Genomic DNA, 24153 nt, shown 5'->3' on the forward strand with positions numbered 1-24153 from the left:
ATTGGTCAAAAGAGGCGCCAATGATATTGCGTCAGCAACGAGAACAGCTTAAACTAGTCTAGACTGGTTGGGTAGTTTTAGCTGATCGACCACCCTGGTTTTAGAAGGGTTTTGGCCATTTCCAGGCTGGTTTCCTGGATTAAACTGGAGCTTTAGCTTGGTTTTAACCATTTCCAACATGATCTTAGCTGGTCAGGCTGGGAGATGACAAGCTAAACCAGCCTGACCAGCTAAGATCATGCTGGAAATGGCTAAAACCAACCTATAAATGTCCAAAACCCAGAAAATGCCTAAAACCAGTCTGGTTGACCAGCTTAAACCAGCCTGATTTAGGCTGTTGTTTAGCAGCTCTGCCAACTAAAACTCAAAAATATTTGAACACTCAGTTAAAAAGGTTGGGTTAAAAATACCCCGACATAACCCAACTATAGATTATTACAGCACCTTCCCAATGAGTTGTGTTTACCCAATACAATGGGTTATTTTGATTAAATGTTTATCTATTCTGGTACTATTGCTACTATTACTAGTACTACTAATCATTTTATAATTATGTTTGTGTAAATAAATAACATACAGTTTATTAAAACATTGCAAGCTCCAGATATCTTTGCAAAAATTATTATCATTTTTGGAAATATGTTGCATAGGCTACATGACATTTAACCTAAATTAACTTCTCAACAATCACTTTCCATAAATCAGATTTATACGGGTTTGCAATTTTTTATAACAGCTCCATAATCTGTAAGATGTTCTGTAAAGATTTTTATTCTACAACTTTATACAATGTCAATTTTTTATTTATTTTTTTCAATAGAAAAAGATGTTTCAATTACAATATTTGGCGTCAATACAACCCCAGCGCATGAGCTAAACTTAGATCCTTTATCATATTTACACAAAAACCAGCATCAACCAGAGACTGAGCTCATCATCTGTGACTGAGGGAATCCTCGCTTCAGATCTGATGAGTAAACTCAATGAACCTACTGTATGCTGTGGTGTAATTGAAGTGTGTGTATATGTGTGTGTGTGTACTGTAAGTGTGTGTTTGTGTGTGTGTATCTAAAACACTTCATTCCTGCTGCATGCTGGGATCACAACAACAGCGATCGATTGGCTGAAAGAAAGACGTCTCCACAAAAGAGCCTCCTGTTGAGGCCTTCCAGAGAAACACCGCTGAGGATATATAACCTTTCCCACTATCTTAAACGCTCCCACTAACACAAGCAAAATACCAGCATCAGTCCACTGGTGTGAAGAAACGTCTCTGTGAATCAGCTTCGGAAATACAGAGCTGTCTGCACCTTCAATTGACATCAAATTGACTTCGTTTTCTATTTTCCTCATTAAGTTATACTGTGTAGTTTGTCTATTTCAGATTTTATAATAGGACCAATATGCATTTTATTAAATATATTAATACTGCATAAAGCAAAGTGCCTACAATGGAAGAAAAGTAACAGTAAAGACATTTATAAAGCTTTATATTTCAAATAAATGAGGTGCTTTTAATTGATCAAATAATCAAAATAAACATTAACAAATATTTTAGGAATAAATAAAGGGGAACTTTAGGATACTGTAGGTGAAATTGAGATCCAGGCATTTTTTTCAAGCTAAAAAATATACATATATATATATGTATCATTCATTCATTTATTTTCTTGTCGGCTTAGTCCCTTTATTAATCCAGGGTCGCCACAGCAGAATGAACCGCCAACTTATCCAGTAAGTTTTTACGCAGCGGATGCCCTTCCAGCCGCAACCCATCTCTGGGAAACATCCACACACACATTCACACACACACTCATACACTACGGACAATTTAGCCTACCCAATTAACCTGTACCGCATGTCTTTGGACTGTGGGGGAAACTGGAGAACCCGGAGGAAACCCACGCGAAGGCAGGGAGAACATGCAAACTCCGAACAGAAACGCCAACTGAGCCGAGGATCGAACCAACAACCCAGCGACCTTCTTGCTGTGAGGCGAATGTGCTACCCACTGCGTCGCCCATAAAATATATATATATATATATATATATATATATATATATATATATATATATATATATATATATATATATATATATATATATATATTCTTCAACTTCATCTTTGTAGCTGTTGGTATTTTTAAAAAGTGCTATTGAAATAAATACAACAAAATAAAACATTGCACTGAAAAATGGGAAGCATTAACTGTGCAATAAATTACAATAAAGGGCAGCACGGTGGCTAAGTAGTTAACACTGTCGCCTCACAGAAAGAGGGTCAGTGGTTAACGCCTCTGCTGGGTCAGTTGGCATTTCTGTGTGGAGTTTGCATGTTCTCCCCATGTTGGTGTGGGTTTCCAACGAGTGCTCCGGTTTCCCTCATAGTCCAAACACATGCACTAAGGGCTAATTATTTATTTTTATTTCTTCCTCAATTTCTGTTTATCAGAGAGATTTTTTCAGCACATTTCTAAACATAAAAGTTTTAATAACTCATCTCTAATAACTCATTTGTTTTATCTTTGTCTTGATGACATATTTTACTACATATTTTTCAAGACACTTCTATACAGCTTAAAGTGACATTTAAAGGCTTAACTAGGTTAATTAGGTTAACTAGGCAGGTTATGGTAATTAGGCAAGTTATTGTATAATGATGGTTTGTTAGACTATTGAAAAAAAAAGCTTAAAGGGGCTAATAATTTTGACCTTAAAATGGTGTTTAAAAAAATTAAAAGCTGCTTTTATTCTAGCCGAAATAAAACAAATAAGTCTTTCTCCAGAAGAAAAAATTATATCAGACATACTGTGAAAATTTCCTTGCTCTGTTAAACATGATTTGGGAAATATTTAAAAAAAGAAAAGTCAAAGGGGGCTAATAATTCTGACTTCAGCTGTACATGTTCTAGTTGCAGACATGATCATGAGGCTGTATTTGCGCTGAGTTTGAAGTAATCATTCAGAGAACAGGAGAAAGAGCATTACTTTGATCATTTTAATATCGAATTTAACAATGAAATTAAAAAAGTATAGTATAATATTGAGAGTTAATTTTAAGCTATTTTATGGCCCACCTGCAGGATCGTTGAGGCCCACCAGTTGAGAATCACAGATACACTTTAAACATTTTGTTCAAACAACTTACTCAAAATAAGCCGAAAAAAGTGTTGCATGCAGAACTGTTGCAATTTATTTGTTGAATTTAAACAAACAAATTAAATTTGATAATGTTCATCTTAATTTGTTTATTTAAATTTAGCCCAAATTTTACATTTACATTTAGTCATTTAGCAGACGCTTTTATCCAAAGCGACTTACAAATGAGGACAAGGAAGCAATTTTCACAACTAAGAGCAACAATGAATAAGTGCTATAGGCAAGTTTCAGGTCTGTAAAGTCTAAGAAGGGAAGTATTAGTAGTATTAGTATTATTATTATTTTTTTGGTACAGTTAGTGTGATATTCAGAGAGGCAATTGCAGATTAGGAAGTGAAGTGGAGACTAAATAGTTGAGTTTTTAGTCGTTTCTTGAAAATAGCGAGAGACTCTGCTGTTCTGATGCAGTTAGGGAGTTCATTCCACCAACTGGGCAGATTGAGCGTGAGCGTTCGCGAAAGTGATTTCTTCCCTCTTTGGGATGCAACCACAAGGCGACGTTCATTCACAGAACGCAAGTTTCTGGAGGGCACATAGATCTGCAGAAGTGAGAGCAGATAAGAAGGAGCAAGGCCAGAAGTCACTTTGTAGGCAAACATCAGAGCTTTGAATTTGATGCGAGCAGCAACTGGCAGCCAGTGCAAACGGACTAGCAGCGGAGTGACATGTGCTCGTTTAGGTTCATTGAAGACCACTCGTGCTGCTGCGTTCTGGAGCAGTTGAAGAGGCTTGATAGAGTTAGCTGGATGCCCAGCTAGTAGAGAGTTGCAGTAATCCAGTTTGGAGAGAACAAGAGCTTGAACAAGGAGTTGAGCTGCATGTTCAGATAAGAAGGGTCGGATCTTTCTGATGTTTTAGAGTGCGAATCTGCACGATCGAGCAGTTCTAGAAATGTGGTCAGAGAAGTTTAGTTGGTCATCAATCGTTACTCCAAGGCTTTTCACCATTTTGGATGCAGTAATGGTTGCCCAGTCCATCTGGATTGAAAAGTTATGGTGTAGAGTCGAGTTGGCAGAAACTACAAGCATTTCCGTTTTTGCGAGGTTCAGCTGAAGATGATGATCTTTCATCCATTGTGGTTGTAAATTAATTGTTTACAACCACTTAACGTAAAACAATTGAGTAAATCCAAGGAATGCATCTTTGAATAAAATTTTTCAGTGTTCTTGAGATTTTTTTGGGACAACTTAATTGTTTTACGTTTAATCCCCTTAAATCGTTAGGTTTACTTAATGGATTTATGTTGAGACAACAGGAATAAATATTGTGAAACCCTGTATTTTTTTTTACAGTGTAATAGCCTACTGTAAACCTGACCATACCATTTTTTAAAAATCTGGCATGTTTGCATGAGCCTGAACATTGCTGTCGCCTTCAGCACACGTGTGCACAAACAGAGCTGCAAACACACACACACACACAGAGCCGTGGGCGTCAGGAAGGCCCCATCTGGGCGTCAGGCCTCCGCATCTGCAGCCGCCCGGCCCGGTGAAGGTGAGAGAGAGCCTGCAAATTACAGCTCACCGTAGGACACTGCAGCCGCTGGCACTTTCCTTACGCAACAGCTGCACCTCCACCAGCCTCCATCTCACATCCTGACACACACGTCCGTCCGGGCCGGTCCAAAGAGCTCCAGAGCCGCCCGAATAACACCGCGCTCCCGCCTTGAGCAAAACAGGTGTATGACATCCTGTTGCTGGTCTGCGGGGGGAAGCGGATCCTACTGAGAGAACAGCCCAAAATAACAAAAGAAGGTTAGAGCCGCGGCTGACAGGCTCATTGATAATATTTGAGATAAAGCGGGTCTGCAAATTGGCTCTAATGTCTAATGGTGTGGGCTCTGGGCCACAGTCGCGGGACAAAATGGAGCCATTATTTATTATTTCGCAGGGGTGGGTGAGGGATTTGGCCCTTGGCAGATATTTGTGGACGCTGTGCCAGTTTTTGGCCGGGTCCCTCCGTGAGTCAGATCTCCACGGGGCCTGGATGCATGTTTGAAAGGGTCGCTCTTGTGTTGTGTGGGGTTTGAATGGAGGTTGGCTGGTTTAATGTATAGATGAGGTCGGACTGGCTGACTGACCTTGCGGTCTCCTGGTGGAAATGTGCGTTTTAAATGTGTCTGTAAATAACGCACAGTATGTAAAGGGAAATATAGTCACTTTTGCCTCATAGGTTAAAGTACACTACTGAATTAGAGAGCAAAAAACAACTGTATATACTTATATTTTATATTATACAAGTATTTTATATTAGAGACATATTTTAGAAGTGTCTAATAGTTAATAACAATAATAATTGGTAAATAGTCCAAAAAATAATAAATTGAATTGAGATTCAGAGGACACACTGTCGCCTCACAGCAAGAAGGTCGTTGGTTCGAGCCCCGGCTGGGTCAGTTGGCATTTCTGTGTGGAGTTTGCATGTTCTCATTGTGTTGGCATAGGTTTCCTCTAGGTGCTCCGGTTCCCCCACAGTCCAACAAATGTGCTATAGGTAAATTGGGTAAGCTAAATTGGCCTTAGTGTGTGTCTGTGAATGAGTGTGTATGAGTCTTTCCCAGTGCTGGGTTGTGATTGGAAGGGTGTGCTGGATAAGTTGGCGGTTCATTCCGCTGTGGCAACTCCTGATAAATAAAGAGACTGAACAGAAAAGAAAATGAATGAATGAATTAATTAATTATTTGAGATTTTCTCTCTCTCTCTTTCTCTGTAATACAATAATTGCTTTATTGGCATGACAAATGTTACAAATGTATTGCCAAAGCATTTCTAAGGTTTACATTAAAAAGAACATACATATTTCTTAAAAAAAAATAAACATAGTAAACACAGTAAATAGTAGTATAATATTATAATCTATAGTTTAATAATATTAAGAAAATAATAATAATAACTAGAATTGTACATTTCCTAAAGGAAATGTGAATGGGGTTTGCGTGGCAAATCGATGGGGTACAATGTATTTGTTTTGGTAGCTAGGGTGTTCTGAATGGTTGCTAGGGTGTTCTGAGTGGTTGCTAGGTGGTTGCTAAGGTGTCCTAAGTGGTTGCTATGTGGTTGCTAAGGTGTTGCTAGGCGGTTGCTAGGGTGTCGTGAGTGGTTGCTAAGGTGTTGCTAGGCGGTTGCTAGGGTATTCTGAGTGGTTGCTAGGTGGTTGCTAAGGTGTTGCTAGGCGGTTGCTAAGGTGTCCTGAGTGGTTGCTAGGTGGTTGCTAAGGTGTTGCTAGGTGGTTGCTGGGGTATTCTAAGTGGTTGCTAAGGCGTTGCTAGGCGGTTGCTAGGGTGTCCTGAGTGGTTGCTAGGTGGTTGCTAAGGTGTTGCTAGGCGGTTGCTAAGGTGTCCTAAGTGGTTGCTAGGTGGTTGCTAAGGTGTTGCTAGGTGGTTGCTAGGGTATTCTAAGTGGTAGCTAGGCGGTTGCTAGGGTGTCCTGAGTGGTTGCTAGGTGGTTGCTAAGGTGTTGCTAGGTGGTTGCTAGGGTACTCTAAGTGGTTGCTAAGGCATTGCTAGGCGGTTGCTAGGGTGTCCTAAGTGGTTGCTAGGTGGTTGCTAAGGTGTTGCTAGGCGGTTGCTAAGGTGTCCTAAGTGGTTGCTAGGTGGTTGCTAAGGTGTTGCTAGGTGGTTGCTAGGGTATTGTAAGTGGTTGCTAGGCGGTTGCTAGGGTGTCCTGAGTGGTTGCTAGGCGGTTGCTAGGGTGTCCTGAGTGGTTGCTAGGTGGTTGCTAAGGTGTTGCTAGGTGGTTGCTAGGGTGTCCTGAGTGGTTGCTAGGTGGTTACTAAGGTGTTGCTAGGTGGTTGCTAGGGTGTTCTGAGTGGTTGCTAGGCGGTTGCTAGGCGGTTGCTAGGGTGTTCTGAGTGGTTGCTAGGTGGTTGCTAAGGTGTTGCTAGGTGGTTGCTAAGGTGTCCTAGGTGGTTGCTAAGGTGTTGCTTGGTGGTTGCTAGGGTATTCTGAGTTGTTGCTAAGGCGTTGCTAGGCGGTTGCTAGGGTGTCCTGAGTGGTCGCTAGGCCCTTACTAAGGCGTTACTAGGCGGTTGCTAGGTGGTTGCTAGGCGGTTGCTAGGGTAATTTGGGTGGTTGCTAGGCAGTTGCTAGGGTACCCTGGGTGGTTACTAGGCAAGCCTCACATACATGCCTGATGAAATATTTATACTTAGTAAGCATTTCTAGCAAGTTACAGTACTTGGCTAGTCAATATTAGCATGTAGCTAGTCACTGCTAGCATATGTAGCATATAGGAAGTTCCGTTTGCTAGCATGAGTCAAACGAGCCAATCCCCAAGTCTCTACGATGTTCCGATGCTGAGATATAGCTGTTGATAAATGGTTGCTAGGGTACTCTGTTTTGTTGCTATGGGCGAGGTTACAAAGCAAACTTAAAAAGTGGTTGGCTGCCTAAGTCAAATGAGCCAACCCCCAAGTCAATAGGACACTGCCAAGCAAATATATACATGTAGGCCAGTTATAATGGCAGTCTATGGGATCAATTTGGGGGCGTGGCTTGTGAGATTCATTATCATATTGAGATGCTCATTGGTTGTCTGAGTCAGATGAGCCATCCCCCAAGCCAATAGGACACTGCTAAGCAAAGATATGCATGTAGGCCAGTTATAATGGCAGTCTATGGGACCAGTTTGGGGGCGTGGCTTGTGAGCTTCATTATCATATTGAGATGCTCATTGGTTGTCTGAGTCAGATGAGCCATCCCACAAGTCAATAGGACACTGCTAAGCAAAGATATGCATCCAGCCCTATTATAATAGAAGTCAATGGGATAAGTTTGGGGGCGTGGCTTGTGAGCTTCATTATCATGGTGTGATGCTGATTGGTTGCCTGAGTCAAATGAGCCCACCCCCATGTCTCTATGACACTCCTATGTAATGTTATAGATGTGTGACCTTTATAATGGAAGTCAATGGGATCTGCAATGGGACATCCCACCCCATGTTAAGTCAATGGGGCAGTTAGAGGGGTCTTTAAATGGTCTGGGGGGGCGTGGCTTGTGAGCTTCAAAATCATAATGAGATGCTGATTGGTTGCCTGAGTCAAATAAGCCCACCCCTAAGTCAGTATGACACTGCTATGTACTGTGATTGACATATGACATTTATAATGGGAGTCAATGTAATGAATGGAAGTCAATGGCCAATGTAAAGTCAATGGGGACCACTTTGGGACGTCCTAGCACCCCAGGGGAACAGCCTATACCCCCTTTCGGGGTATGTTCTCACTTAGGCTGCAACCCCCTACAGATGTTGTGAATCCCATATTTCTATGAAATTCATAATGGACGCAGTGATTGGTTAAAGTTCGGCTCCATGTAAAGTCAATGGAGACTTTGGGACGTCCTAGCTCCCCAGGGGTACAACATTTACCGCCTTTCGGGGTGTGGTTTGAAGCCTCCTATAACCCTCTCGAGATGTCGCGAATCCTATGTCTCTACGAATTTCGCTGTTGGCGCTACGGCGATTTCCGGGAATAGTATCTTACGAGTGTCTAGAAAATGAATGGGAGTCAATGGGGCCCATGTAAGTCAATGGGGACCACTTTGGGACGTCCTAGAGCCCCAGGGGTACAACTTATACCCCCTTGCGGGGTATGTTCTCACTTAGGCTGCTACCCCCTACAGCTGTTGCGAATCCCATATTTCTACGAAATTCACACTCGGTGCTGTGATTCTTCAAAGTTCGGCTCAATGTTAAGTCTATGGGATTTTTGGGGGGGGTTTTTTGGCCCCTGCGGGACCAAAAAACCCCCCACCCCTTATAAAAGTCATAGCACACCATTCCCGATAAGACCGCATGATTTGAGCCCACTTTCAAGGGTCTGGGACGAAAGCTGCGGGACTAGTTACGCGCCGAAAAATAGGACGGAAGAAGGAAGAAGAAGAAGAAGAAGAAGGAAGAAGAATAATAAACCAGGCACAATAGTAAGAATGGACTTTGCCTATGGCAAACCCCATTAATAATGATAATAATAAACTAATACTAATAATAATTAAATATAAATATAAAATAAATAGATAATAAATAAATAGTTAAATGAATAAATTAATTAATTAATTAATCAGAATAAATGGTACATTTAAATCAACATTTTTGGATAAAACAGTAATAATAAATAATAATAATCTGTATTTTTACAATGATTCTTTTATAATAATCAAGATGTGTGTGTGTGTATACAAATAAATAATAAACAAACATATATATATACAAAGTATATTTTAGTAAAGTAAGTAAAAATATAATGAATCATTTGCATTTACTACATATTTTGTAATAACAAGTATAACATGTGTTACTATATTTACAACATTTAAAAATAAAATTATGTTTTACATTATAAAATATATATGTATAAACAAATGTATGAGGTTGAAGTCAAGTTTTCAGTAGAAGTCAATACAGTTTTTTCTTTTTAAAATATTTCCCAAATGTTGTTTAACAGAGCAAGGACATTTTCATAGTTTGTCTGAGACTTTCTTCTGGAGAAAGTCTTATTTGTTTTATTTCGGCTAGAATAAAAGCTGTTTAAATAAATAAAAAAAAAAACATTTTAAGGTGAAAATTATTATCCCCTTTAAGCTTTATTTTTGTCCTGATAGTATAAAAAACCATCATTATAAAATAACTTGCCTAATTACCCTAAACTGCATAGTTATCCTAATTAACCAACTTAAGCCCTTTAAATGTATCTTTAAGCAATATAGAAGTGTCTTGAAAAATATCTAGTCAAATATTATTTACTGTCATCATGGCAAAGATAATTAGAAATGAGTTATTAAAACTATTAGGTTTAGAAATGTGTTTAGAAATTGGGGAAACAAAAGAATCCAGGGAGGGCTAATAATTCAGACTTCAACTGTATCTATATAAATGTTTTATACAGTGGATGCCCTTCCAGCTGCAACCCAGTACTGGGAAACACCCATACACTCATATTCACTCATACACTACAGCCAATTTAGTTCATCCAATTCCCCTATAGCGCATGTGTTTGAACTGCGGGGGAAACCAGAGCACCCGGAGGAAACCCACGCCAACACGGGGAGAACATGCCAACTGGTCCATCCAGGGCTCAAACAAGCAACCTTTTTGCTGTGAGGTGACGTTGCTAACCACTGTGCCACAGTGCCACCCAAATTCATTGTTTAATTGTTTATAATTTAGGAAATCACGAATGAGTGAAATGAAATCAAATCGTCCTTGGCTTCATTTCCTAAACCAAAAACTTCCTTGACCCTGACATGAATCTGTGACATTCATCATAACAATTTTACTTTTTGACATACTTTGCAATTAGAAACCAGGTTTGTAGTTTACAGCAAGTTCCAGAAGGCAAATGACTTTAAAAGCAGAAATGGAGTTGAAGAATGTCTGCGAGTGTCCTGGGAGGACGGCGTGATGTGTGTGTGTGTGTGTGTGTGATGATCATTTCGATGGCACACTCCAGTTTTTCATCATTAGGCAGATGCCTCCTGCCGCTCAGGTTAGGACACGTCCAAAGCGCATGCTGTCTGAGTCAAATGAGCCAGTTCAAGCCCACCTGATGCACACACACACACGCACACACACTTAAAACCGTGTCCCAGAGGCCGACCCGCCACACACACATGCACCTGGCCCTCCATTAGCACCTAAACTTCACTTATTAGATTAATACCAGAAGTGACGATAACCCCAGACCTTCAGGGACTGCAGCAAACACTGCACAACTTCGCCTGAAATCTTCGCTCATGCACCCACATGCTTTAACCTCACACGATCTCGCCAATAACTTTAATGATAATTATATTTAAATCACAATTAGTAGATTAAACCTTGGATATGCTTTGTTGTATTTCCATGCATATATATTGTGGAGTGCTTTTGAATTCCCAGAGTGCTATTTGTATTTACATTCTAATGAATGTCGCTCTAATTATTACACAAACTCACTTGTGTACAAGAACTCATTTATATTCGCTGAATAAAATATACAAATTCCCTTATGGAGAAACCTCTGTGTGTAGGTATTTGCTCCTAGATTTACATTGAACTGACTTAATCTGATTTCAAAAATAATAGCAATAATATAAAAAACAGCTGCTGTTATGAAACTCACAGCCGTACTATTAATTGATTGTACACTGCTTTGCCTGTTTATCTCTGTAAAGCTAATTTGTATCATATATAGTGCTAAAGGAAAAAGTGATGTGGCTTAATTTTGACACTTAGAAGAAAGAAAGAAAGAAAGAAAGAAAGAAAGAAAGAAAGAAAGAAAGAAAGAAAGAAAGAAAGAAAGAAAGAAAGAAAAAAAAGAAAGAAATCAAGAAAGTAAGGAAGAAAGAAAGGAAGGAGAAATAAAGAAAGTAAGGAAGTAAGAAAGAAAGAAAGGAAGGAAGAAAGGAGGGAAAAAAGAAGAAAAAAAGCAAGAAAGAAAGGAAGGAAGGATGAAAAAGGAAGGACGGGAGGAAGGAAGAAAGAAAGGAAGGAGGAAAGAAAAGAAGGAAGAAAGGAAGAAAGAAAGAAAGGAATTTGAAAAAGGAAGAGTGAAAGAAAGAAAGAAAGAAAGAAAGAAAGAAAGAAAGAAAGAAAGAAAGAAAGAAAGAAACGAAGGAAGGAAGAAATAAAGAAAAGAAAGAAAGGAAGGAAGAAAGAAAAGGAAGAAATAAATTAAGAAAGAAAGAAAGAAAGAAAGAAATTTGAAAAAGGAAGAGTGAAAGAAAGAAAGAAAGAAAGAAAGAAAGAAACGAAACGAAGGAAGGAAGGAAAGAAGAAATAAAGAAAATAAAGAAAGGAAGGAAGAAAGAAAAGGAAGAAAGAAATTAAGAAAGAAAGAAAGAAAGAAAGAAAGGAAGAAAGAAATTTGAAAAAGGAAGAGTGAAAGAAAGAAAGTAAGAAAGAAAGAAAGAAAGAAAGAAAGAAATTTGAAAAAGGAAGAGTGAAAGAAAGAAAGAAAGAAATTTGAAAAAGGAAGAGTGAAAGAAAGAAAGAAAGAAAGAAAGAAAGAAAGAAAGAAATTTGAAAAAGGAAGAGTGAAAGAAAGAAAGAAAGAAAGAAAGAAAGAAAGAAAGAAAGAAATTTGAAAAAGGAAGAGTGAAAGAAAGAAAGAAAGAAAGAAAGAAAGAAAGAAAGAAAGAAAGAAAGAAATTTGAAAAAGGAAGAGTGAAAGAAAGAAAGAAAGAAAGAAAGAAAGAAAGAAAGAAAGAAAGAAAGAAACGAAGGAAGGAAGGAAGGAAGGAAGAAATAAAGAAAATAAAGAAAGGAAGGAAGAAAAGGAAGAAATAAATTAAGAAAGAAAGAAAGAAAGAAAGAAACGAAGGAAGGAAGAAAGAAAGGAATTTGAAAAAGAAAGAAAGAAAGAAAGAAAGAAAGAAAGAAAGAAAGAAAGAAAAAAAAGAAAGAAAGAAAGAAAGAAACTCATGAATTGTACCCGAGTCTGTCTGAAAGAGGTGGTCTGGGTTACGGATTACGCAAACCTGGTACGGTTCACTTCTGGTATGAATGCAGTCGTACCAAATAACAAAAGTGAACCGCCAACTGTACAACCAACTACTGTTTCATAATGTTCATTCATGTGTCTGTGTGTGTGTCTGTATATCACGTATTGTAGCTTGCGTACATCGGGGTTCAGAAAGGAAAAAAGAGAGTGAACACAAACCAACTGAGAAGATGGCATGGGGGGAAATCGAACTTGAGTATGCCAGGCAATTGAACCAAGTGTGAAAGCAGCCATACATTGTAAAATGTTCAACCTTAAGTTTGCAGTAAATTACTGGCTAATAATTGCATTACTTTCACCGTTAGGTACTGTATGTAAATTCACAGTAAATTACAATGATAATAAGTAGTTCATAATAACAAAAATTCTGTAAATATTTTTAATTATAAAAAATAGCTGTACTAGCATAAAAGATTATGTATATTAATTTCTGCGTTGAATAAAATAAAGAGTTTGAATTTCTATAACTAACATACAAAAGATACAGCTTTATTTACAGTAATTAGCTGCAATTACAAAAGATACAAAAGATACAGCTCTATTTACAGTAATTAGCTGCAATTACAAAAGATACAAAAGATACAGCTCTATTTACAGTAATTAGCTGCAATTACAAAAGATACAAAAGATACAGCTCTATTTACAGTAATTGTAATTATTATGCTTGCCTTAATTTTTCAAGAAAATTCTGAATACTAAAAACTAACAGTTAAATCCTGTAAAGTGATACTATTGTAATTTACTATGAAAAAATACAGTAACCTGTTGTGAAATTTTGGGGATTTTTTACAGTGTAGGCATTTGTAGCTCCGCCCTCTTTTGAAAAGAACACAATCTTATTTTAATTTAAAGTGACAGTCACCAAAACACCACAATTAGGATCAAAGCCTTAAAGAGGAAGTTTTAGAGAGCTCATTCATTCATTTTTTTGGCTTAGTCTCTTTATTAATCAGGGGTTGCTACAGTGGAATGAACCGCCAACTTATCCAGCATATGTTTTAAGCAGCGGATGCCCTTCCAGCTGCAACCCATCACTGGGAAACACTCATATACTCTCATTCACACTCATACACTATGGACAATTTTAGCTAACCGGATTCACCTGTACCACTTCTTTGGACTTGTAGGGGAAACCGGACCACCCGGAGGAAACTCACGCGAACATGGAGAGAACATGCAAACTCCACACAGAAATACCAACTGACCCAGCTGAGGCTCAAACCTGCGACTTTCTTGCTGTGAGGTGACAGCACTACCTACTGCGCCACCACGTTGCTGTTTCAGAAAGTTCATTCATTCATTTTCTTGTCAGCTTAGTCCCTTTATTAATCCAGGGTTGCCACAGCGGAATGAACCGCCAACTTTTCCAGCAAGTTTTTTACGCAGCAGATGCCCTTGCAGCTGCAACCCATCTCTGGGAAACATCCACACACACATTCAGACACTACGGACAATTTAGCCTACCCAATTCACCTGTACCGCATGTCTTTGGACTGTGGGGGAAACCGGAGCACGGAAACCCACACAAAGGCAGGGAGAACATGCAAACTCCACACAGAAACGCCAACTGAGCTATGAGGCAGTAGCACTACCTACTGTGCCACTGCCTCGCCCTGTTTCAGAGAGTTATAAAACATTATTGCTGATGTATTTTGAGCTGAAATATCGTATACACACTCTAAAATCATCAGAAACTTGTTTTACATCTTGTAAAAACAGGCAAAATAGCATCTCTTAAAAAAAAAAAAAGTTTACTCAAGCTGAATGCCAGGAATGACCCATAAACAAAACAGGAGTCGTTAGAATCCATTGGCAGCTAAATGCTAAAAACATCCAGATTGTAGACAGTCTCCCCCTAACAACTCCCTCCTCGCAAATCTGCTGAAAGTGAACATCAGCCACAATAAAGTGCTTATTTCAGTAGCAGAGGTGATGTGAAACTCTTGGAGCAAACACAGGCTTGAGTTATCTCTGTTCTCTGCAGGAAAAAACGTCTCTCATGGAGCTTCAAAACACACAAACAAGTAAACAAAAAGTCGCCCCGTTCCAAAGCCAAATCACCTTTTTGGACTTGAACGGCTCCGACATGCTTAACACCCCGTTTCCTTCGGAGATCCGTCTGCTCGCGCCAGTGACTAACCTTTCCACGCGCCGTTTGTTTACTGCGGGGAGATGAAGAAGAACCGGCCGGCGAGTGCCAGAAAACAGAGCGGTTTGTATAAGTCAGCCATGAATGATTACAGATTAGCCGCTCTGGCAGAGGTTCGGCTGGATCCCCGGTGGAAGTTTAAAGCCGCTGGCAGGATGGTCCGACACACTGGAGGAAGGCAGAGCCGCGCCACACTCCAAATAATCACTCTAATCAGCAAAAGTTAATCGCTGTAAATCATACATTAATGGGCAGGACAGTTGGCCAGAGCCGCTGAGAGCTGAGTTACTGACCACACAATAATAATGGCTGATGCCGGGAGATACTTTTAAAACTTATTTCTGCCTATGTAAATTCTGCTATTGTTTACTCAACCCGAAAGCACAATTCCATAACAAAATAAATATGAAAATCTAAATTAGGACTTAGTAAAGCCCATTTCCACATTAAAACTATTAATAAATCAATGCAATATTATAAATAATAATAATATTCATACATTTTCCCTTGGCTTAGTCCCTTATTTATTAGGGCTCTATTACGTGCCTCCCCTATCTAGGGCCTAGCTACATTGTTTGTAGTGTGTGACTGTGAAAGTGTTTATGGATGTTTCCCAGAGATGGGTTGCAGCTGAAAGGGCATCGGCTGCGTAAAACATATGCTGGATAAGTTAATAAAGGCACTAAGCCGAAAAGAAAATGAATGAATGAATAAATAAATATTTCTTTTTGAGTGGCGTGCTTTGAAGTTTTGGTATTTTTAAGTACTTTTGAAGTGGTTTTTTTTAGATGTTCTTATTTTTTGAGTGACGGTTCTTGATTTTAGTATTTTTGAGTAACTTTTTTTTAAACTGTAATATTTTTTGAGTGATTTTTTTTTTACTTTGGTATTTTTCAAGTGACAGTTTTTTGATTTTGGTCATTTTTGAGTGACGGTATTTGATATATATATATATATATATATATATATATATATATATATATATATATATATATATATATATATATATATATATATATATTTTTTTTTTTTTATTTATTTTTATTTTTTTGAGTAACATTCATTTATTGTCTTTTTGGATTAGTCCCTTTACTAATCTGTGGCAGCCACAGCGGAATGAACCACCAAATTATCCAGCATATGTTTTACGCAGCGGATGCCCTTCCAGCTGTAACCCATCACTAAGAAACATCCATAAACACTCATTCACACACATACACACACAAAAGATTATCACACGTCCATTCCAAAATACTGGTAAATTCTGACGTCATTAACCAAAAATGAGCTCTAAATGGCTGCGCTTGTATTTGTAAACATTACTAACTAAATTACAAATTCGTTACAAAACGAATTTATTAGTATTATCAAAAAGGGCCTGTTCACACATACAGCCCTTTCCGGAAAATTCCCGGTAATTTTTCAGAAAGGTCTGTATATGTGAAAGGGGCTATAGTCTCAATAGACAGTGATTTTAATTGATAATAATAATAATAATTCCTTACATTTATATAGCGCTTTTCTGGGCACTCAAAGCGCTTTACACAATGGGGGGAATCTCCTCATCCACCACCAGTGTGCAGCATCCACCTGGATGACGCGACGGCAGCCATTTTTGCGTCAGACCGCACACCACACACCAGCTGATTGGTGGAGAGGAGACAGTGATGAAGCCAATTAGAATATGAGGATGATTAGGAGGCCATGATGGACAGAGGCCAGTGGGCAGATTTGGCCAAGATGCCGGGATAAACCCCTACTCTTTTTTGAAGGACATCCTGGGATTTTTAACAACCACAGAGAGTCAGGACCTCGGTTTAACATCTCATCCGAAAGCCGGAAACTAATAGTAGCAAATTGCTTTAAACATTCAATAATCTAAATAAGGCATCTATAGCTCTGGGGTCAGGAAGTTCTCAGATAACATTATCCTAAAATATTATTTTTTGATGTGTTTTTAAAGGCAAATGTAGGTATAGGTTATACAGTGCAATGTTAATTGCAAAGATACTTTATTAAAAAAGCCAAAAAACAACAACAGTAAAAAAAACTAGTTCTGAAAGAGATCAAACCTCAGCCAGGTAAGGAAAAGTAGCACAAAAGTTACTTGTTTTACTCACTATAAAAAGTAACTAAGTGATGCAACTAGTTACTTTTTTAGGGTGTAACTTAATATTGTAATGCATTACATTTAAAAGTAACTTTCCCCAACACTGTTCATAATTTAATCTGATTGAACCATCCCTTTAAGTATGTCAAGTGTGATTTCCCAATTGCAATAATTTCACAAATTAACTTTAGTTAGGAGTTTAGTTTTACATGCTACACTGAAATGAGAGCATTATAAGCACACAGTGATAAACGGGTCTGTCTCCTCAGAGTTTCTCACTTTTTCTTCTCTCACACACATCTGCTGTTCGGCGGCTCAGAGCAGTGGGTGTTTGGACGGGGAGCACACACTGGCCTCAAGTACATTAGCACATTGCTAACTTGTCAGTAAACAGGTAAATTGCAGTGGAACAGGTGTTGGCGAGAGTTATGAGCCCTCCGCTATAATCGGCTTTTAGAAAACGCTTGAGCAATAAAGTAAAGAGTGTAGAAAAGTATTAAAGATTAAAGTCATGAAAGGAAAGTGGGGAAGGATAATTGAGCAGGCCTCCAACACACGTCCTCTTCAGAGACACGGCAGATCACCACCATCAAACACAGGAACCAGACGACACCATTAACAGATCAGCCATAAACATCAGCAGATGAACAGATAATGACAGAGACTCTTATTAACAGCCAGTTCCTAATGAGCTCGTTATGATTCGCTCACAAGTGCCATTCAGAGAGACTGGACAGACAGCGGCAAATCTGGAGAAGTCTCGTCTTTTAGGTCGACTTTAATGAAGAGTGGCATTTCAATTTCCAGTCAAAATGATGATAAACACAATGATGATAAACAAACAAAGAAACCTAAAAACTATCTACGATTTCTACGATCTCTGAAAAAAGTAAAGTTATAAAAAACATAACAAAGTAACATAACATAAAGTTACAATGTAAAGTAACGTGACGTAAAGAAACCTAATGTACCATAAAGTAACAAAGTGCAATGTAAATTAACAAAACAAAGTAACATGAAGTAACATAAAGAAACGTAATGTAAAGAAATCTAATGTAAAGTAACCTAAAGTAACATAGTAGCCTAACGTAATAATGTAATCTAATGTTAAGTAATGTAATGTAAAGTAACAAAGAAGCGTAACAAAGTAACCTAACATATTGTAAAGTAGCATAATGTACAGTAACGTAAGGTAAAAAAAAGTAACGTAATGTAAAATAACCTAATGTAGCGTAAAGTAACAACACAATGTAAAGTAACGTAACAAAGAAACGAAACGTAAAGTAAACTAACGTGAAGTAATCTAAAGTAACATAGTAACCTAATGTAATGTAATCTAATGTAAAGTAACAAAAAAACGTAACAAAGTAAGCTAACGCAAAGTAATCTAATGTACCGTAAAGTAATCTAACGTAAAGTAAGCTACGAAAAGAAAACATAAAAAAGAAAACAAGTAACGAAAAGAAAACATTAACAAAAAGAAAACAAGTAACGAAAAGAAAACATAAACAAAAAGAAAACAAGTAACGAAAAGAAAACATGAACAAAAAGAAAACAAGTAACGAAAAGAAAACATGAACAAAAAGAAAACAAGTAACGAAAAGAAAACATAAACAAAAAGAAAACAAGTAACGAAAAGAAAACATGAACAAAAAGAAAACAAGTAACGAAAAGAAAACAAGTAACGAAAAGAAAACAAGTAACGAAAAGAAAACAAGTAACGAAAAGAAAACATTAACAAAAAGAAAACAAGTAACGAAAAGAAAACATTAACAAAAAGAAAACATTAACAAAAAGAAAACATTAACAAAAAGAAAACATTAACAAAAAGAAAACAAGTAACGAAAAGAAAACATAACATAAAGAAAAGTAATATAAAGTTATGTAACGTAACACAACAGAGTAACATAAAATAAACAAATGTAACATAAAGAAAAGTCATATAAATTAATAAAAAACGTAAAGAAAAGTAACAAAGTTAAGAAATGTATGGTAAAGAAACAAAATGTAATCTAAAGAAAAGAAAGTAAAGAAAAATAGTGTAAGAAAGTAACAGCATAATGCAACACAAAGTAATGTAAAGTAACGTAACGTAAAATAACATAACAAAGTAAAGTAATGTAAGGTAAAGAAAGATAATGGAAACAAAAGAAAAGTAATAAAAAGTAAAGAAATGTAACAATGTAACATATAGAAAAGTACAATAATGTAAAGTAAAGAAAGGTAACTTGTAAGGCACCAAAAAAAAAAAAATGTAACAAAGTAACATAGGGTAAAGTAAAGAAGTGTAATGTAAAGAAAAAGTAACATAACAAGAATCCAAAAAAATAAAAATAAATGTTCAAAATACTTATTTAAAATAAGCTGAAACAACACAATTCTTGAGATTTCATAGGGACAATTAGACTTTTTTTATGTTCTATCTACATACATTTGTTAAAAGTGTTAAGTTAACTTAATCGATTTGTCTTGGGACAACATGGATGAATCGTGTGGAAAGAAACAGAGACAAACAGACAGAAAGATAGACAGACAGACAGACAGAAATATAGACAGATGGAGAGAGAGAGACAGACAGACAGAGAGAGAGAAAGAAACACAGATAGACAGACAGAGAGAGAGAAAGATAGATAGACAGACAGACATACAGAAAGACAAACAGACAGATAGATGGATGGATGGATAGATAGATAGATAGATAGATAGATAGATAGATAGATAGATAGATAGATAGATAGATAGATAGATAGATAGATAGATAGATAATTCGTGCACGTCTTCAAACAGAACCGATGTGCAACATACATAATAAAAGTAGTCAAACCAACTACGAAGCATGAGACAGAAAAGACATTGAGAACTTTGTGAATGACAGACGTTCCAACTTGTCCTGAAATGCTGAGCTTAGTGTTTTTGTGCAGCAGTGGGCCTGCGGATTGTGTGTGTGGGCCTGGAAATAACAGCAGTTATTGCTAAAGCAAGCAGCGCTAATAATAGCGGCAGAATAAAGATGGCTTTTTAAAAGGAAAGACTTGGCACAGAAGCAAGCGCAAGTAGGTCTAGGTCACTTCCAGAAAACTTGTCCTGCGCAAAGCCTGAAATCCTCTGATAAATATGTGCTCGTGCAGTTTGTCGAAAACGCTCAAATCTGGCCCTGGTTTTAATCTGCTCGTGTTCGGCTTCCTCCGGGGGTCTGTTTAAAGCACAGGTGCGGCCTCTCCATCTCTGCGTCCCTCTGAGCCTGTGTGTGAGTGTCCAGGTGTGTGAATGTATGTGTGTGTGTGTGTGTGTGTCCTCTGACCCGTCCATATGGTCGTGGGGCTGATGGAGCTGCCCAGGTGCTCCTCTCACACAGGGCTGCAGCGGCCGGGGAGCTACGGCCCTCCACGAGACGCCTGTTTGCACTGAACACTCCACGACCTTGTTGTTTTCACTATTACTCATCTCCAGTGTGTGTGTGTGTGTGTGTGTGTGTGCATGTGTGTGTGTGTGCATGTGTGTGTGATGGGAAAAGAAGCAAGTGGACATGCTGTGTTGTCATGCATGCTTGCTTAAGATTTATTGCAAATTTGATTTATTGCAAATCGTTGCTTTATTCCCAAAACTGAAAGAAGGTGCGTATTTTTATTTTCTCTGCTTGGTTTCATAACTTAAAAAATAGCCTACAGTTGTATTTTTTATTTTCTTTTAATGGTGTATTTATTATATACAATTCTGTATTCCTGTGCACACTACCTGATAGAAGTCTTGCCGCCTATCCAAGTTTTAGAAACAACACATAATAGCTTGACTTCTAAATGATCATTTGGTATCAGGAGTGGCTTATATGAAAGGCCTCTAGATTACACTGATATCACCAAAATAAAATATAATTATGCCTTGATTGTTTAATTATTTAATTAGGACAGTAAGTTCTGACTTTGCCGAGACAGGTTTTGTCACTAACCAGAAATAATGTCCAGTATAGAATATAAAGTCATGCTGCAGTGGAAACAGAATGAATATTGTCTATGACTCCCATGAGCTTGGAGGACTGCATCCATACATCTCTGCAATGACTCAGACAACTCATTATTAAAGTCATCTGGAATGGCAAAGAAAGCGTTCCTGCAGGACTCCCAGAGTTCATCAAGATTCTTCATCTTCAATGCCTCCACCTATGTTATCCCAGATATACTCAATAATGTTCAGATATACTCAATAATGTTCAGATCTGGTGACTGGGCTGGCCAATCCTTGAGCACCCTGACTTTCTTTGCTTTCAGGAACTTTGATGTGGAGGCTGAAGAATGAAAAGGAGCGCTTTCCTGCTGAAGAATAGCCCTCTACTGTGGTTTGTAAAGTAATGGGCAGCACAAAAGTCTTGATCCCTCAGGCTGTTCATGTTGCCATCCACTCTGCTGATCTCTCGCACACCCCCATGCTGAATGTTACCCCAAACCATGATTTTTCCCACACCAAACTTGACAGATTTCTATGAGAAAAGATATTGGGTCCATGTGAGTTCCAATAGGTCGTTTTCAGTATTTGTGATGATTGGGATGCAGTTCAACAGATGATTCATTGGTAAAATTGACCTTCTGCCACTTCTCCAAATGATAAACTAGAAGTTATTAGTTGTTACTCTTACAACTGGATAGATTACCAGGGGTCACCACAGCGGAATGAACCACCAACTATTCCAGCATATGTTTTACTCAACGGATGCCATTCAAGCCACAATCCAGTACTAGGAAACACCCTACAGCCAACTTAGTTTATTCAATTCACCTATAGCGCATGTCTTTGGACCAGTGCAGGACACACGGAGCACTCGGAGAAAACTCACACCAACGCGGGGGAGAACATGCAAACTCCACACAGAAACGCCAACTGACCCAACTCGAACCAGTATTCTTGCTGTGAGGCAATAGTGCTAACCGTTTAATTAATTAAAACGAATTAATTAAATAATTATATTAAAACTTCCCCTTGAATGTATCAATTAATTACTTAAAACTTTCTCTTCAACCACTTCTCTGTTTGGTGTTTACTTGTATAAAGGTGTCACTGGAATACACCCCTCGCACTGGTTAACATAGGCTTTGCATAAAGGTTGAAAATTAAATAAAAAATGAAAACTGAAACAAAAGTGTCGATAAAAGAAAAACTTAAATTTACATTTTCATTTAAATTGTGTCACTATTATAGCGTGAACATTAAAAACACGCTTTGTTAAAAATGTGTTTGCATTTTATTTTTCAATTAGCCTTTTCATTTTAATATTGGCGGTCTTGATGTAGAAACGAAATAAAAATGTAATGTTAAATCAGCAACTTCATTATATTTATCGATTTGTCACAGTGAAAATAAAATCATTTTTCAATTTTGGCAGATATTTTTTGTTTTATAATGAAATTGTTAATCTGTTTTCATTTTAATTTTCAATGTTAAACTGATTTATTCAAAATTGACAGGAATTACCTTCCATCCTCATCTCCAATAAATTCCAATAAAATTTCAAATAAAACTTTTTTTTAAATGGTTAAAATCATTAAATATTGTTATTCTATTCTAGAGAGAGAGAGAGATGGGATCCCATTATTCCATTTCATTGCCCCATTAAATTAGGGGAAATCCCCTATATTCCCTAATTATTCCCCCATATTATTGATTGTTATTGTTATAGCTTGGAAATATTATATAATATTGTATTAACATAATAAAAGTTGATTTAAAAAAAAAAAAAAAAAACACTGATAAAATCTGTGGCATCAAGGTGGCGCAGTAGGTAGCACGATCACCTCACAGCAAGAAGGTCGCTGGTTTGAGTCCTAGCTGGGACAGTTGGCATTTCTGCGTGGAGTTTGCATGTTCTCCCTGTGGCGTTGATTTCCTGCGGGTGCTCCGGTCTCCCCCACAGTCCAAACACATGCGCTATTGGTGAATTGAATAAGCTAAATTGACCGAAATGTATGAATGTGTATGGGTGTTTTTCAGTACTGAGTTGCAGCTGAAAGGGCATCCGCTGCGTAAAACATATGCTGGATAAGTTGGCGGTTCATTCCGCTGTGGTGACCCCTCATGAATAAACGGACTAAGCCAAAAAGAATGAATGATAAAATCTGCTCACCATGATTTCTGAAGAATCTTTTGGCACTTAAGACGGGAATAAGATGCTAAAAATTCTGCTTTAACATCACAAAACAACAGAGAACCAATAGTTTAACTATACTATTTCACCATACTGCTGTTTATACTCTCTTTTTGGTCAAATAAATGCTGCCTTACAATGACAATGTCTTTCAAGCCTTTCTTAAAAACAGAAAAATCTTACCATGTCTAACCTTCGGAGTGTATCAGAGTGGCGTCCGCACACAAATCCAGCTTTATGTGATCACTGCAATGACAGAAAACACATTAAAAGCAGCACAAACCAGTTTAGCACAGTCTTTCAAAAGAAACATGAAGCGCTTACAATGGCCTGTTTCAGTGCTCAGACTCCCAAACAACAGATTTTCCAGCAAAGCTTTCCATATAAATAGGAAAATTAGCCACCTACTGTATCTACCTCACCCGTGTGCGTCTCAATTCCTCATGTATTGTTTTCACACAACAACCAAGATCTTTGGCCTTACACAATACCTACATATGAACTCCTACAGTAGGGATTTAGTCAATTGTGGGCTTTTCCAGAGAAACACAATCCATTCACAGGTCTTTCTCTCTCTTAAAGGGATAGTTCACAGAAAAATGAAAATATACTCACTATTTACTCACTCTCGAGTGGATCCAAACCTTTATGAGTTTCTGTTGAACACTAAAGCAGATATTTTGATGAAAGCTGAAATCCTGCAGCCATTGACTTCCATAGCAGGAAAAAACAATACTAAGTCGATGGCTTCTGCTTTCCAACATTCTTCAAACTATCTGAACTGAATTAAGGATCCCAAACTGGTTTGAAGCAAGGAAAGAGAAAGTAAATGTTAAGGGTGAACTATTCCTTTAAGGGTTTAGGCTAGGCTAAAGACTTTGTGGGGTAGGTATCAATACAATTAATAGTCCTAAAGGGATTGTTCCCCCAAAAATCATAATTTACTCAAAATTACCCTTGTGGTTATATGCCTTTATGAGTTTCTTTCTTCTGTTGAACACTAAGGAAGATATTTTAATAATATCCTGCAACCATTGACTTCCATAGTAGGGAAAACAATACTATTAAAAAAAGTCAATGGCTTCTGCTTTCCAACATTCTTCAAACTATCTGAAAAAAAAAATAA

General features: G+C 37.7%; 1 long non-coding RNA gene across 2 annotated transcripts in view; it reads right to left on the reverse strand.

The window, feature by feature from the left end:
- Window positions 1-14924, reverse strand: part of LOC137496776 (uncharacterized) — an 87924-nt gene extending 73000 nt beyond the window's left edge. For both annotated transcript variants that reach the window (XR_012388176.1, XR_012388181.1), the window contains exon 1: window positions 14697-14924. This is a non-coding gene — a long non-coding RNA (uncharacterized lncRNA). The remainder of the gene's footprint in view (window positions 1-14696) is intronic.
- Window positions 14925-24153: the final 9229 nt, after the last annotated feature.

This window comes from Danio rerio, chromosome 12 (genome assembly GCF_049306965.1).
Source record: "Danio rerio strain Tuebingen ecotype United States chromosome 12, GRCz12tu, whole genome shotgun sequence".
Taxonomy (NCBI): domain Eukaryota; kingdom Metazoa; phylum Chordata; class Actinopteri; order Cypriniformes; family Danionidae; genus Danio; species Danio rerio.